This window comes from Macaca mulatta, chromosome 15, assembly GCF_049350105.2.
Source record: "Macaca mulatta isolate MMU2019108-1 chromosome 15, T2T-MMU8v2.0, whole genome shotgun sequence".
NCBI classification, from domain to species: Eukaryota; Metazoa; Chordata; class Mammalia; order Primates; family Cercopithecidae; genus Macaca; species Macaca mulatta.
The window spans coordinates 41,242,636-41,256,304 of NC_133420.1; the positions used below are offsets into that span (position 1 = coordinate 41,242,636).

At 42.3% G+C, this 13,669-nt stretch overlaps 1 protein-coding gene across 6 annotated transcripts in view; it reads left to right on the forward strand.

Moving 5' to 3' along the window:
• The window catches only part of ASTN2 (astrotactin 2), a 985,877-nt gene that overhangs the window by 369,752 nt on the left and 602,456 nt on the right, over window positions 1-13,669 (forward strand). The window lies entirely within an intron of this gene.

Consider the following 13,669-nt stretch of genomic DNA (forward strand, 5'->3'; position numbering starts at 1 on the left):
GCCCTTGATGGTCAACAAGCTCCAGTAAGAACTGAGAAGAGCCAGGATGTTGCTGGGGTGAAACAGACCTGGCTTGAATCCAATGCTCCTAATGGCTTGTGCAACTTGAACCACGTGTCTGATCTCCCCAGGCTTCATTTTTCTCATTTCTAAAATGAGGATAATGCTATTTACCCCCAGAAGATCATTATTACTTTTTTTTTTCAAGAGACAGGGTCTCTCTCTATCACCCAGGCTGGAGTACAGTGGCACGATCATAGCTTACTGCAGCCTCAAACTCCTGGGCCCAAGCGATCTTCCTACCTCAGCCTCTTGAGTAGCTGGGACTACAGGTATGCACCACCATATCCAGCTAATTTTTAAGTTTTATGTAGAGATGGGGTCTTGCTGTGTTGCCCAGTCTAGTCTCAAACTCCTGACCTGAAACGATCTTCGTGCCTTGACCTCACAAAGCACTGGGATTACAGACAAGAGTCACCATGCACAATTCACTATCTACTCAGAGGATTGTTTTAAGGAGCAAGTGAAACAGTACACATCAAGTGCCTAGGTTTTGTGGCTTGGTTCACAATAGCTTCTCATATAGAATATGTGTTTCCTTTTTCTCTTTCTATATTTAGATGTCTTTGAAGACAACCCTATCAAGAGGCCTCTCTGACTGATCCTTTCTTGCTTCAAAGCTAAAATCCCCAAATACTTCATCTGGTGTCCTTTCCTGGCATGATATCCAATCCAATCCTGGTTATTCTCTTTGGAACGTGGACCTCCTGTCTATATTCTGTTTATAACATCACACAGTTGTGGGTTGCATGACTAGCTCTACAGCTTACTACATGTATGACCTTGAGCAAAGCACTTCTCTTCCCTGAGCTCGTTTTCTGATTTATAACATGAAGACCTAAAGGGTACTATGAGAAACAATGTAAATAATACGTGCAAAAAGTCCAGCAGAGGCTTCCCATGTAGTAGGTGCTCTGCTTGTGTTTGGACCTTTTCTTACTATAAACTCACTATCCTCCAGTCTACATGGTCTGTCTCCCATTTCTGACCCATCTTGAATTTTTGGAAATAGTCTCTTGAATACAAACATCAGAATTTATATGTATTATTGGTCTTAAATTTGTTGATGATGATGAAGATGAAATTTACTATTCACTGAGCTCTTGCTATGCAGTGCATGTCATGCTATTTCATTATTTAATCTTCTTTTTTTTTTTTTTGAGATGGAGTCTCTCTCTCGCCCAGGCTGGAGTGCAGTGGTGTGATCTCAGCTCACTGCAAGCTCTGCCTCCTGGGTTCATGTCATCCTCCTGCCTCAGCCTCCTGAGAGACTGGGACTACAGGCGCCTGCCACCACGCCTGGCTAATTTTTTGTGTTTTTAGTAAAGACAGGGTTTCACCGTGTTTGCCAGGATAGTCTCAATCTTCTGACCTTGTGATCTGCCCGCCTCAGCCTCCCACAGTGCTGGGATTACAGGTTTGAGCCACCGCACCCGGCCGTTATTCAATCTTTCTAATGATGCTGTGGAGTAGATGTTACTGCCATTTTACAGATGAAGAAAATGGGACTTACTGAAGGTCAACCAAACATGACAGAGCTGAGATTTGAACCTCAGTTTCTCTAATTCTAAAGTCAATTTTCTTTCCTCTGCCATAATCTGTGCACCAGCTTATTAAGGTCATGTTGTGGGAATATTTGGATATGGTTTATTTTTATTATGTGTTGTTTTGACCAAAATATCCTAGGCACTACAGCCAATGCTAGAGGTATTAGAGATATCGTCTTTGTTCCAGGAGGTATTGGTTAAGGTAGGAAACAACAACAGCAAAAACTACCCCACATGGTGAACATTGTCATGGAAGCTGGCGTGGATGGAACCCAGGACTGGCTCTGGGCAATCTGACTTTGAGCAAGGATGTCCTCCTGCCATCTTTCTAACCTTGAGCATGATGGATTAGGCCAGCTAATCTAAAGGGGTCCTTCCAGCTCTGTTTTTCCTGGCTCCACGTCTGTTTTCCCCATGTGGAAGTCAAATGACAGAATCTGTCTTTGAAATGAAAGAGTAATGGGCAACATATTTTCCGTTTTTAGAACCAAAGGGGTACCTTGGAGAGAAGGGGTGGGGGCCGGTTTTTGGAACTCTTGAGGGCAAGAATATGTTCAGCTGGTTATAGTTGTAGGAGTAGATTTTCATTTGGCATTGACATGGTTCTTATGCTGATTCTTACCAGGGAAGAGAGACTGCATAGTAATACTGTTAGGAGCTCTGATACCCAGATCTGGATTTGAATCCTGGCTTGGCCTCTCAATAGCTTTCTAACTCTGAGTTAGAGTCAATTTTTTTTTATTTGCAAAACTAGGAACTAACAAGCTTTTATGATTAATCAAATAAAATAATATGTGTAAAATATTTAACACAATGTACCCTGCATAGTAAGTGCTCAAAAAAGAGAAAAGATTATCATCATCATCATTAAATGAAGTGCATTTTTTTTTTAGTTAATAAGTTCCAAGTTTAGGTGACACTCAAATGCAGGCTGAATGATTATAGAGGGAGTCACACAACAATGCATTGTGTGACTTGTGGTTAAATCTCTTTTAGTTCCTTGCCATTCTGAGGTCTTGTGGCTCAAATTAGAATAGATAGTATATGAGATAGGAGTTAAGAGAAATATTGGGTTCTTGTGAGTTGCAATGGTGAAGGCAGACTTCTATGAGATGGGAATTCTCTTTGATATTGAAAGTTGGTCTTCTTATATATGTTGGAAAAGTAGAAAGTACAACATGTGGGAGAGGGGAATGCATGTGACCTGTCACAAGGAAAGAGACAGGCAAATCTAAGTGCAGTAGTGGGTTTATGGGCCATCAGGAAAAGCTTCATTTCTATTATTTCTTAGGAATATGACACATTGTCACTATCAGGAGGAAGAGGTGAGGAGGAGGGAGCACAGAGATTTGAAAATGCCCCCTATTTTTAAAAGCAGTGTGACCACCTTTAGACACCATACATTCACAGGGTCAGGATCAGCTGAGGAAGCTTGTAAGGAACTTTGAGTTTCTAAGTCAGTAGGTCTTGGTTCATATTCTAGCTCTGTTCCTTACTAGTCAATTAAATGCTTTGAGCTTCCATTTCCCCCAGTGTCAAGTAAGGACAGCATTGCCTGGTGCTTACGGTGGGCTTTTGGGATAAAGGAAGTTATGTAGATAAAGGAACATTGTCATGGAAGCTGGGAGCAGGGGAGGAAGCAGGAGCAGGGGAATAACATTGGTTGTGTATTCGGTATTTACTAGGCCACCGCAGCAGGCCTAGTAAATACTAACCACACAGTCAATGTTATTCTCCTGCTCCTACTTTCACAAAGTGTGGGCCAAAGTCCACTGACATCTTCTGAGATAATGGAACAGTGACTTTCTCAGCAAGTTCAGAAGACAAAGGAGCTAGAAATGTGCCTTTCATGGAAATGGGAGGTGACCGCTCCTCATCGTCCTTGGTAGCCATGGAAACCGTAGCTGCTCTTTTGCTCTGTTCCTCAGCACTCACTGCTTGGCCTTAGCTCTTCTTTGCCAACCTCCAATTCATTGGTGGTGTGGGCTGAACGCGGTGCTGCATCTAAACCGCCTGGAGACTAACAGGGCTAATATAGGGATCAGGCACCAGTATCTTAAAAATTGATGTTTTTGGTAAGTCAGCACCAGTCGATTGATAGTCACCTATGAATCGGTAACCCCCCACCATCCTTCTTTTCTTCTTCTTTCTCATTTATTTCTGAGCCATTCTAGAGCTTTAGCTCTTTGAATTATCTTCTCTCCTATTTCTCATCTGCACACTGCAATTTAGTCTATTGAGTACAACATCTTTTTCCTTCCACTAATGCATTTCGTCAGCCTGCTAAATATACGTTGAATAGTCTTTAGCCTCCTGAACTGGCCTGTTGTGCCTGCCTTTTTCCTTCTTTGCACATATTTTCTGTGACTTTAAAATTCTATTTTCTTCTAACACTTGGGAGGAAGAAGGATACAGACATTGGTTTTAGACAAGACTGGCCATGAAAACCTTCCTCTTCCTCTTCCTCTTCCCAGTAACCAGTTAAATCTGATTTTCCCATTTGTAAATGAAGGGTAACCCCTGCCTTACAAGGTAGTTGAGAAGTTTAAATAGGATAATGTACGTACAACCTTTTACACAGTGCCTGGCATAAGGGCACCAGTTAATTATTGAGATCTGCTAATGTTATTTACAACCTTTGTATTAATTATTAAACTAGATCTTTGTTTCCCTACTTTGTTCCATAGAATGATGGTTCTGCAATGTCTTAATACTTTAGGGACACATTCGGCTGAATCCTACTAAACAGAATGTAATGCAAAGCCTTTTAGAGGTTTTAATACCAGATATATACTTGGGCGCTTTAAGAGGAGCATACAGAATATAGCATGTCTCAAAATTTTGTGAACATAGAAATATTTTCTTTTCAAGATACATCTGGTTTTGTGGGAAATACTACACTAGCTCTTTGAGGCATTTGGATACATTTGTAAGAGCAATAACCAACCTGGGCAACATGGTGAAACTCCATCTCTACTAAAAATACAAAAATTAGCTGTGCGCAATGGTGCATGCCTATAATCCCAGCTACTCAGGAGGCTGAGGGAGGAGAATCACTTGAGCCCAGGAGGTGGAGGTAGCAGTGAGCTGAGATTGCACCACTGCACTCCACTCCAGCCCGGGCAACAGAGCAAGACTCTGTCAAAAAAAAAAAAAAAAAGCAATGGATGAAGAATCAGAGTGCACAGATTCTGTTTTCGTGTCCAGCTAGTGGGACTTAGGCTGGACACTAGCAGCATAGTGACATGAAAAGATCACTCAGCTGTGAGTCAGGAGACATGGCTTGTAGGCCCATTATTTTTCTGGTGTTTGAACATGAGTTCATCTTTAAGACTCTCAGTACTCATTTGTCTATTGGGGATAACAGCAATGCCAACTGCGTAGGATTTTAAAGAGGTAATGAGATATTTGAGAATAATTTGTAACCTAATAAAAGCTAAAATAATATGGTACCATCTCCATCATCTTCATCTCTAACACCATTGTCAACACCTTGGAGTGGCCTTTGCACGTGCAGGCCCAGCAACCTGCAGTTGCCACAGAGAAATTCAAATAGTCAGCTGTTTGTAGTCCCATGCCACATCCACTGCCAGTGGCTTTAACTTCACGGGGCTGCCACAGTCTAGGCCTGCACTATAGCAATAGTCTTTGTCCCAGGAGCAGAGCTAGACAAAGGTGCTCCCCAGTGGCTTTGTCAATAATCGTTTGGCTCCAGGCAGTACAGTGAGCTGCTTCAGGCCCGTAGTATTTTCTGGGGCTGAGAAAGGAGGAGCGACAGCCCTTCTTATTTTCTTCCATCTTTTTAAATTTCCTCCTTGTGATGGGGAGAGGTTCTCTTGAAGACGTATGGGTCAGTATCCGGTGGGACAACGAGGCCACAACAAATCCGCCTAGAGTCATCACAGGTCCACAGGGCAATCTGGGGTTGGTACGCAGCTCAGCAGTTAAATTTGGTGCTTCTGCTCTGCCCAGGCTACATCTAGCAGGTTGATAGAGATGTTGTGAAGGATGATGGCTAAGAGCTTGGGCCCTGACATCAAATGGTTTTTCATTTCAGCCCTACTACCTTTGAGCTGCATGTTCTTTGGCAGGTGATGGCTTCAGTTTCCTCATAGCGAAAAATGTGAGTGATAATAGAAACCATCTCATGAAGTTTCTGTAAAGATGAGAGGAGATACTGCATGAAAAAATTTAGTTCTATTGTCTGGCACCTAAGTCAGTGGCTGTGTTACCAGTGATAGTGGTAGTGATGATGATGATGATGATAATTATGGCATCCTTTACTAAGAAAGTCATCTTAAGCAAAACAAATCTATACAAAGTACAATAAAAGGACTCAAAACATGACTTTAGAGAAACAAAATAAAGCTATTAATGTTTGCTTTGAAGAAAGAAAGCTCAAAGCCACCTAATTTCTACCTTTAACAAAATAGCTGCCCTGGGAAGGAGATATTAAATACATCCTATTTAATTTGGACAGCAGAAGCTCACTCATAGAGTGAGATTCAGACTGTTTAAACATTAAACTGTCTGAGAATAGAACTGATGCTTAGTAGGAGTTGAGTTTCCTTTCTCTGGAAGTGTGAAAATAAGAGTGGATGAACACTTGCCCAGATCTTATTAAGGACAAATCTATGGATGATAAGATATTGGGAAAATAACATATCGTTTAAAGGATACCATAGATTTGAGAGTGCCATAGTCAGAGAGCACAGGAGATCTCTATCTCATGACAGAGATAGAGAGGGAGAGGTGGGGAGAGATAAGGACCCAGGTGTGCAAGATAAAGGAAAATATGCCCCATATTGACACATCACACTAAAGCAGTGCATGGTAACCCCTGATATAAGAGTCAGGTTGAGGATATGGGGCCATATGCCATAGAGTTTCTGAGAAAGCCCCACTCTCAAATATTCTTTCTTTCTGCCTCCAGCATGACACTTGCACTTGTCAGTTGACGTGTCCCAATTTCAGTTTCCAGAAATATGGCAGAGAAGCAGAGACACCAGAGCTCAGGTGCTGTGGGAATCCCATGAGGCACTCAGTGAGGTTAATGAGGCACTCAGCAATCTACAGTGGTCACCCTGATATACAGGCAGATTGGCGGCCTCTGCAAGGGTGTTTTTGTATGATTTCTGACGAGGCAGGAACCAAACCTTGCCAGGAAAAGTGAGTGAATCAATTTGCTAGAAAAAAATACCAATAGCAGCAATCAAATACTGACATCTGTTGGTAGAAAGGGAAACAACGTTTAACCATTCACTCATTCATTCATTCAATAGATGTTTATTGAGCACCTACTATATTTAGGCATGCTATAGGCACTAGAAATAGGAGAGCATAAAATATGAGGTCTGGCATATAGTACTTGCACCTTAAATAGCTATTTATTGGATGAACTAATTCCCAGTTAAAGGCATTGAGTCTCAGACGTGACATGACTTGTCCACGGGGGCCAGCAGCTAAGTGTGAAAATTAGGATTTCAGCGTGAGCAACGGTATCACATATCCTGCTGATGCCCATGTAGGTGCCAAGTGTTAGAAAGGGAGGTTTAAAGGAAATGAGATGGAAGGAAATCTACTGAGAGCTTACAGAGCCCTAAGTATGTGTCAGACATGGTGCTTAGTGCTGTAATTATGATCTCCTATTTAATACACACAGCTTTATCAGTTAGGGATTATCACTCCCCTTTTTTAGCTTAGGAAACTGAAGCTCTGAGAGCTCACATAACTTGCCAGAACTTAGGCAGGTATCAAATGGAAGACTTTGGATTTAGATATCCACATCTAAAACCAAAGCTCAGGCCGGACATGGTGGCTCATGCCTGTAATCCCAGCACTTTGGGAGGCTGAGGCAGGCAGATCACCTGAGGTCAGGAGTTCAAGATCAGCCTGGTCATCATGGTGAAACCCTGTGTCTACTAAAAATATAAAAATTAGCCGGATGTGGTGGCATTTGCCTATAGTCCAAGCTACTTGGGAGGCTGAGGCAGGAGAATTGCTTGAACCTGGGAGACAGAGGTTGCAGTGAGCCAAGATCACACCACTGCACTCCAGCCTGGGTGACAGAGTGAGACTCCATCTATAAATAAATAAATAAATACCAAAGCCTAGCCTCTTTCCCCATCCTAAGTGGCCTTTCTACCTGCTGGGCTTCTTCACCCTAATGTCTCCAGTTTCTAGAATCCCTTTCCCCCACCACATCACCATTTGCCACTTTAAGAAATAAATTACTTCTCAGCCTAGGACCTGGTCTCTCATGCTTTGGGGATCTCAGGAGGAAGTCAATAGGAGTGTACCAGCTTTAAGTTTTCCACACATAAGGATCTGATGGGCTTAGATCTATTTTTTCATTATAAAATGTGATTGATTCAATTCCAGATTTAACTTAAATTTGATTTTCTCCTCTCAACCTGGCATTTCCAAAGCAAGAATCAATCAAACCCCAAATTATAGGCAATGTGTGGATCAACAACGCTGAGTTATTTCCGGTCGAATTTCTCAAGCAATGCATTTTATGCCATTCTCTGCTGCCATGAGAGGAGCTGAGGTGTAAGAGGGAGGGAAAATGGAAGGAAAATTAGATTATTAACTTTCTCCAGTCGCAGCAATCAATATGCCCTGGTGGAATGCTATTCCTACAGCACAGCTTATTCACCTGCATGTAATGGGGAAGGAACTGTAAATGGTGGTGTGAACCAGGGAGAACTGTGACCTCAGCCTTCTGGGAAAAACAAAAAAACCCAAAAAACTCAGGTAATATGATCTGCAGCTATCATTTAAATAAATAAATAAATAAATAGCTTTTTTTTTTCTGCTAATTACATTTGGTATCTTATTTTGTCCTCACATCAGCTCTGAAAAAAGACCATTGTTCCCATTTTTCAGATGGAAATATTTTTTTCTTATTAGACTTATGGATCAGTTGGCAAGTGTCACACAGAGATTTTGTGGATAAGCCAGGACTTGAACATAGATATGCCTGGCCCCAAAGGTCACGCTTTCTACGTGAGGGTATCCTGGGACCTTATTCCATGATGAAGTGGGAAGTTGTGATACAGGGGAAAGGCTGGAACAGGACTAGTTCTCACCCAGTCTCTGTAACATACAAAATTGGGTGATCCTTACACAAGTCATTTAATTGCTCCATACTTCTGTTCTCTGTAAAATAGAAATGATGGAGACATTTTGCTGAGAGGATTCAATGAGGTAATTCTTTGCCACTAACATGTAAGCTTCAAGTTCTTTGGCTGTTTTGTTTAGTAGTATTTTCCCCATGCCCAGACCAGTGTGCCTCAAGAGACAGGATGTTCAATAAAAATCAGCTGAATTGGTAAATCAATGGAGGGATGGAGAGAAGGATAAGTGCTAGGCACAGTGCCTGGATCATAGCAATCGCTCAGCAAGTGGAGGTTGCCTTTTCTGTCTCTGCATCTTACAACAGCAGTGCAGTAAGGAGCCTGCTTGGGGAGGGGGTGAGTATTATGGGAGAGATAGTTTCCACCTCATGACTGTCTACAATCCTTACTCAGAGCTAAACGCTATGCTCACCTCCCTGAGCAAGGAACTCTTAGGAAGTTACCTTGGTTTGAGTCCGACTGTGAAGTTTCTCTCAGGTCTGGTTGCCATGGCAACTCCCCGGACCTCCTGGCTGCTCCATGGGCATCTGGCTTAGTGAAGGCTTGACCTGCATGCTTTCATCCTCCTGGACTTCAGAAACAACTGTGGCGATTCAGGCATTCTCCGAGTAAATGGGTTCCCACAATGCTGTTCATTCTCATCCCAACTCCCACTTTCTCCTTCTTATGTCCTTCTCTTCACTTTTTACTCTGTCTTCTGCTTCTATAAGAATAATTGAATTCCTAATATGTTCTGAGAATATATTGGACAAATAGATGAGTCCTAGTTTCTGTCACCAGGGATGAGACAAATGCCACCGTTTCTTTTGGAAATTATTTACCAAGGGCCTACTATGTGCCAAAAACTTTGCTAGGCATTAGACATGTATTGACTCATTTAGTTCCTACAACACCCCTGATGGCTAAGTCATGTTACTATTTTCTACGTGAGAAAACTAAGAGCCAATAAACTAATGTGAATTCACTTCCCATGTTGACTCTTTTTTTTTTTTTTTTTTCTGAAACAGAGTCTTGCTCTGTGGCCCAGGCTGGAGTGCAATGGTGTGATCTCAGCTCACTACAACCTCCACCTCCCGGGTTCAAGCGATTCTCATGCCTCAGCCTCCGGAGTAGCTGGGACTACAGGCACCTGCCATCATGCCTGGCTCATTTTTGTATTTTTAGTAGAGACAGTGTTTCGCCATGTTGGTCAGGCTGGTCTTGAGCTCCTGATCTCAGGTGATCTGCCTGCCTTGGCTTCCCAAAGTGCTGGGATTACAGGCATGAGCCACCGCACCCAGCCATCATGTTTACTCTTAAAGACCCTGGGTTACTGTGATGTTTTAAATGACATAGGAGACACAATTTAGTCCAGCAGGACCCAGGGAGAGAGTATGAGCAATTCCACCTGTGCCCCTCAGCCTTCTTTTCCCAGACCAAAAATTAGCCCTGTGGAGTCTGGGTAGTGTATTTCTGGTAGTTTGTTAATTAGTGAAAGAAAGGTCTTGGCCACAAAGGCCAGGTGCTGCTGTGTGGGCCAGGAATGAGATATGCCCTCTAAGGGATCCACAGGGTGCTGTTATCCATGACTCACTGTCCAGAGTGTCTGTTCCCTGATGCCAGGGGCCTCTCACTACCTTTCACATCTCTTCCTCTGGACCTGTCTCGTCTTCCCAAGAATTTATTTGTACTAGACTCGTCGTTACATATTTTTTCCCCAGAATAGACTCCATAAAATCTAGATTAAAAAACTCAGTGCTGGCCAGGCATGGTGGCTCATGCCTATAATCCCAGCATTTTAGGAGGCTGAGGTCGGTGGATCACCTGAGGTCAGGAGTTCAAGACCAGCCTGGCCAACATGGTGAAACCCTGTCTCTACTAAAAATACAAAAATTAGCTGGGTGTGGTGGCGTGTGCCTGTAACCCCAGCTACTTGGGAGGCTGAGGCAGGAGAATCACTTGAACCCAGGAGGCGGAGGTTGCAGTGAGCTGAGATTGCGCCTCTGCACTCCAGCCTGGGCAACAAAGGGAAACTTTGTCTCAAAACAAACAAACAAATAAAACAACTCCAGTGCTGCTGTTAAGTGTTATTTTAGGGGTTTTGCTAAATGATTAGGCTGGGGTAATAGGTTGACTTTTTAAGATGAGGTCTATGCAAGGTGCCAACCCTTAGTCCGTATTCTTTTTAGGAGATAATGTTGATGTTAGATTGTTTATGCTATTTAGTTGCTAAAATATTTATACTATAAATATTTTATCTATTTATATTTATAAATATCTATTGTAAATATGTATGAAACAGCTTCTTGTGGCACTCAAATAAGAGATAAAACATGTTCCTTTTTCTCTGTAGTTATTTTAGGTTTTAGAGATTCCCCATATTTGGACACTGGAATCATCTTTTTATTTAATTTAATTTACTCTTCTATTTAACATCTATTCTATAACTACAATAACCACAATCTCATGGATAGTGCCTACCATAAGCCATGTATTGTCCTAGGACTGAGAAAAAAGACAAGGGTCTTATTCTTAAATTAAGTAACTTCTGGGTTCCAGGTGGTGATTTTGGCATAAGAGACACAAAGATGACGAAGGTGGGATCTTCTCCCTCAAGCAGGTCCCTGTTTATTAAGAAAAATACATTTCCATACAGGCAATACCCCAACGGGCTATTGTAAGGGTTCTTGTTCTGTTGTAATCCAGTGTTGCAATAGCCGATGTTCTGTTGTGTGGCCAGTGCTGGATGTTGGCTGGCATGCTTTTTGATTGGTCAGCATCTATGTTATGTTGGTTGTTAACATTGTTACTGTCATTTATGGGAGTCATCATGCACTTACTGAGATTCTGCAATGGGCCAGTCACTGTGCTATTCATTGGGACATAATGGTGAGCAAAAGATGCTGCTTGCCTTCAAGGAGTTGGCTATTTACTAGACTCTAGTGTTTGGAATAAGGTATGAGGGGAAATACAATGAATATGGGTAGTTTATCTACCGAGAGCATACGAAATCTTTATATGTGGTGAGTCTCAAAGAGTGACGTGGTGACAAGGAAACAAATGGATTTCTTTCCAAAAGGAACAACACCTACACTAATGTTAACATGATGAAGAGTGTTAATGGTAGGAACACTGCAGTAATTCAGCTCTGCTAGTCTTTGGGCCAGGTGGGAGAGAGCACAGGAGGTATGAGTGTTGGGAGTCTTCATGAAAGGCCTTGGGTGCCAGTCTAATGAATGTGGATCACATCCTGTGACCAGATACCGTGAAACAGCTTGAAAGGTTTCAGCAGGGAGTGCAGTGAACAGATATGCATGCACCTCCCTTATCCCACAAGCAAACAGACAATAGAAGAGATGAAGGGAATGAGGTGAATATGCTAAGGACATAGAATAAATAGGACTACACAACTGTTCAGATGCTGTAAAGGAGGAAGACAGAAACTCAAAGGTGACATCTTGGTTTCTGGCCAGGCTAAATGGCAATGCTTTCAATAAGCTGAGGATCCCAAGAGGGGGAGGCTTTAAAGAGAATATAATGTACCCTGTTTTGAACCTGTTATTAATATATTTGACATGCTAATGGGATAACCACAGAAAGATATCCAGGAGATGAGAGACAAGGTTTGCTTAAAAAAAGAGCCTAGCAGTAAAAAACATTGGGGAGACATTGCTCTAAAACTGGTGAGCAAAACCTTGAAGAACAAAGCCTAAAGAATGAGAAACAAACGGGGACTCAAGACAGCCTCCATAGAATGTCTTTGTTGGCCCAGTGTCCTCTAGCTGTGCAGATCCAATCTACTTTTCCTATTATATCCATAAAATTGTCTTTAATTTTCAGAGGCAAAGCCACCCTCCCGACTCTCTGCCCTCTCTTCTAGGTCGTGACACAATTTGTCTTAGAATCCAATTCACTTTGGATAAGCTAGACTTTTCCCCCTAGCCTGTAAACTCCTGACGAGGAGAGATTATTCTTCTGCTCTGTATGTGTCTCACATGGTAGTTGCTCAGTAAAGGCTTGTGAAATTCATTTGAGCTGATCAGCTTCTAACCATGAAACTCTTCTAAATGACAGGCATTATATACAAATCATGCTGTGTAATTGTCACAAGAACCCTGTGAGATATTTATTATCTTCATGTTACGTATAAAGAAACTGAAGTGGTGGCCAGGCGTGCTGGCTCATGCCTGTAATCCTAGCACTTCGGGAGGTTGAGGCAGGTGGATGACCTGAGGTCAGGACTTCCAGACCAGCCTGGCCAACATGGTGAAACCCCGTCTCTACTAAAAACACAAAAATTAACTGGACATGGTGCTGGGTGCCTGTAATCCCAGCTACTCAGGAAGCTGAAGCAGGAGAATCACTTGAACCCGTGTGGCCGAGGTTGCAGTGAGCCGAGATCGCGCCACTGCAGTCTAGCCTGGGTGACAAAGCGAGACTCCGCCTCAAACAAAAAAGAAAAAGAAAGTAAGAAACTAGGTTTGGAAAATGGAGATCACACAATCAATGAGGGCCAAAGCCCAAATTTGAACCCAGAATGATCTAACTCCAAAATCCATGCTTATTTCACTAGGCTCTACTGAATTTAACAGCAAGGTATCTTCTCACTTGCCTCTAAGGAGAATGGAGGGCTTAATATCATCTAATTGTAATCAAGAATGACCAACCAAATTGGGAAGGGAGGAGTAAAAATTGCCACGAGTTTCAGGAAGCCTGTTTCTTTTATGTTTACCCAAAGGAATCGTAAGAAGCTCATTTTGCAGAGTGTTAAACCAAGGCCCAAAGAGGGCCCACTGAGGTGTCATAGCAGGCACAAAGGTTAGAAAACATGATTTTTTTTTCTTTTCTTTTCTTTTTTTAGATTCCCAACTGGAAAATAATAGAATTCCCATTGATGCCACTCCCATTTCCTTACCTCATGGAATTTTGTGTCTTTGTGTGTGT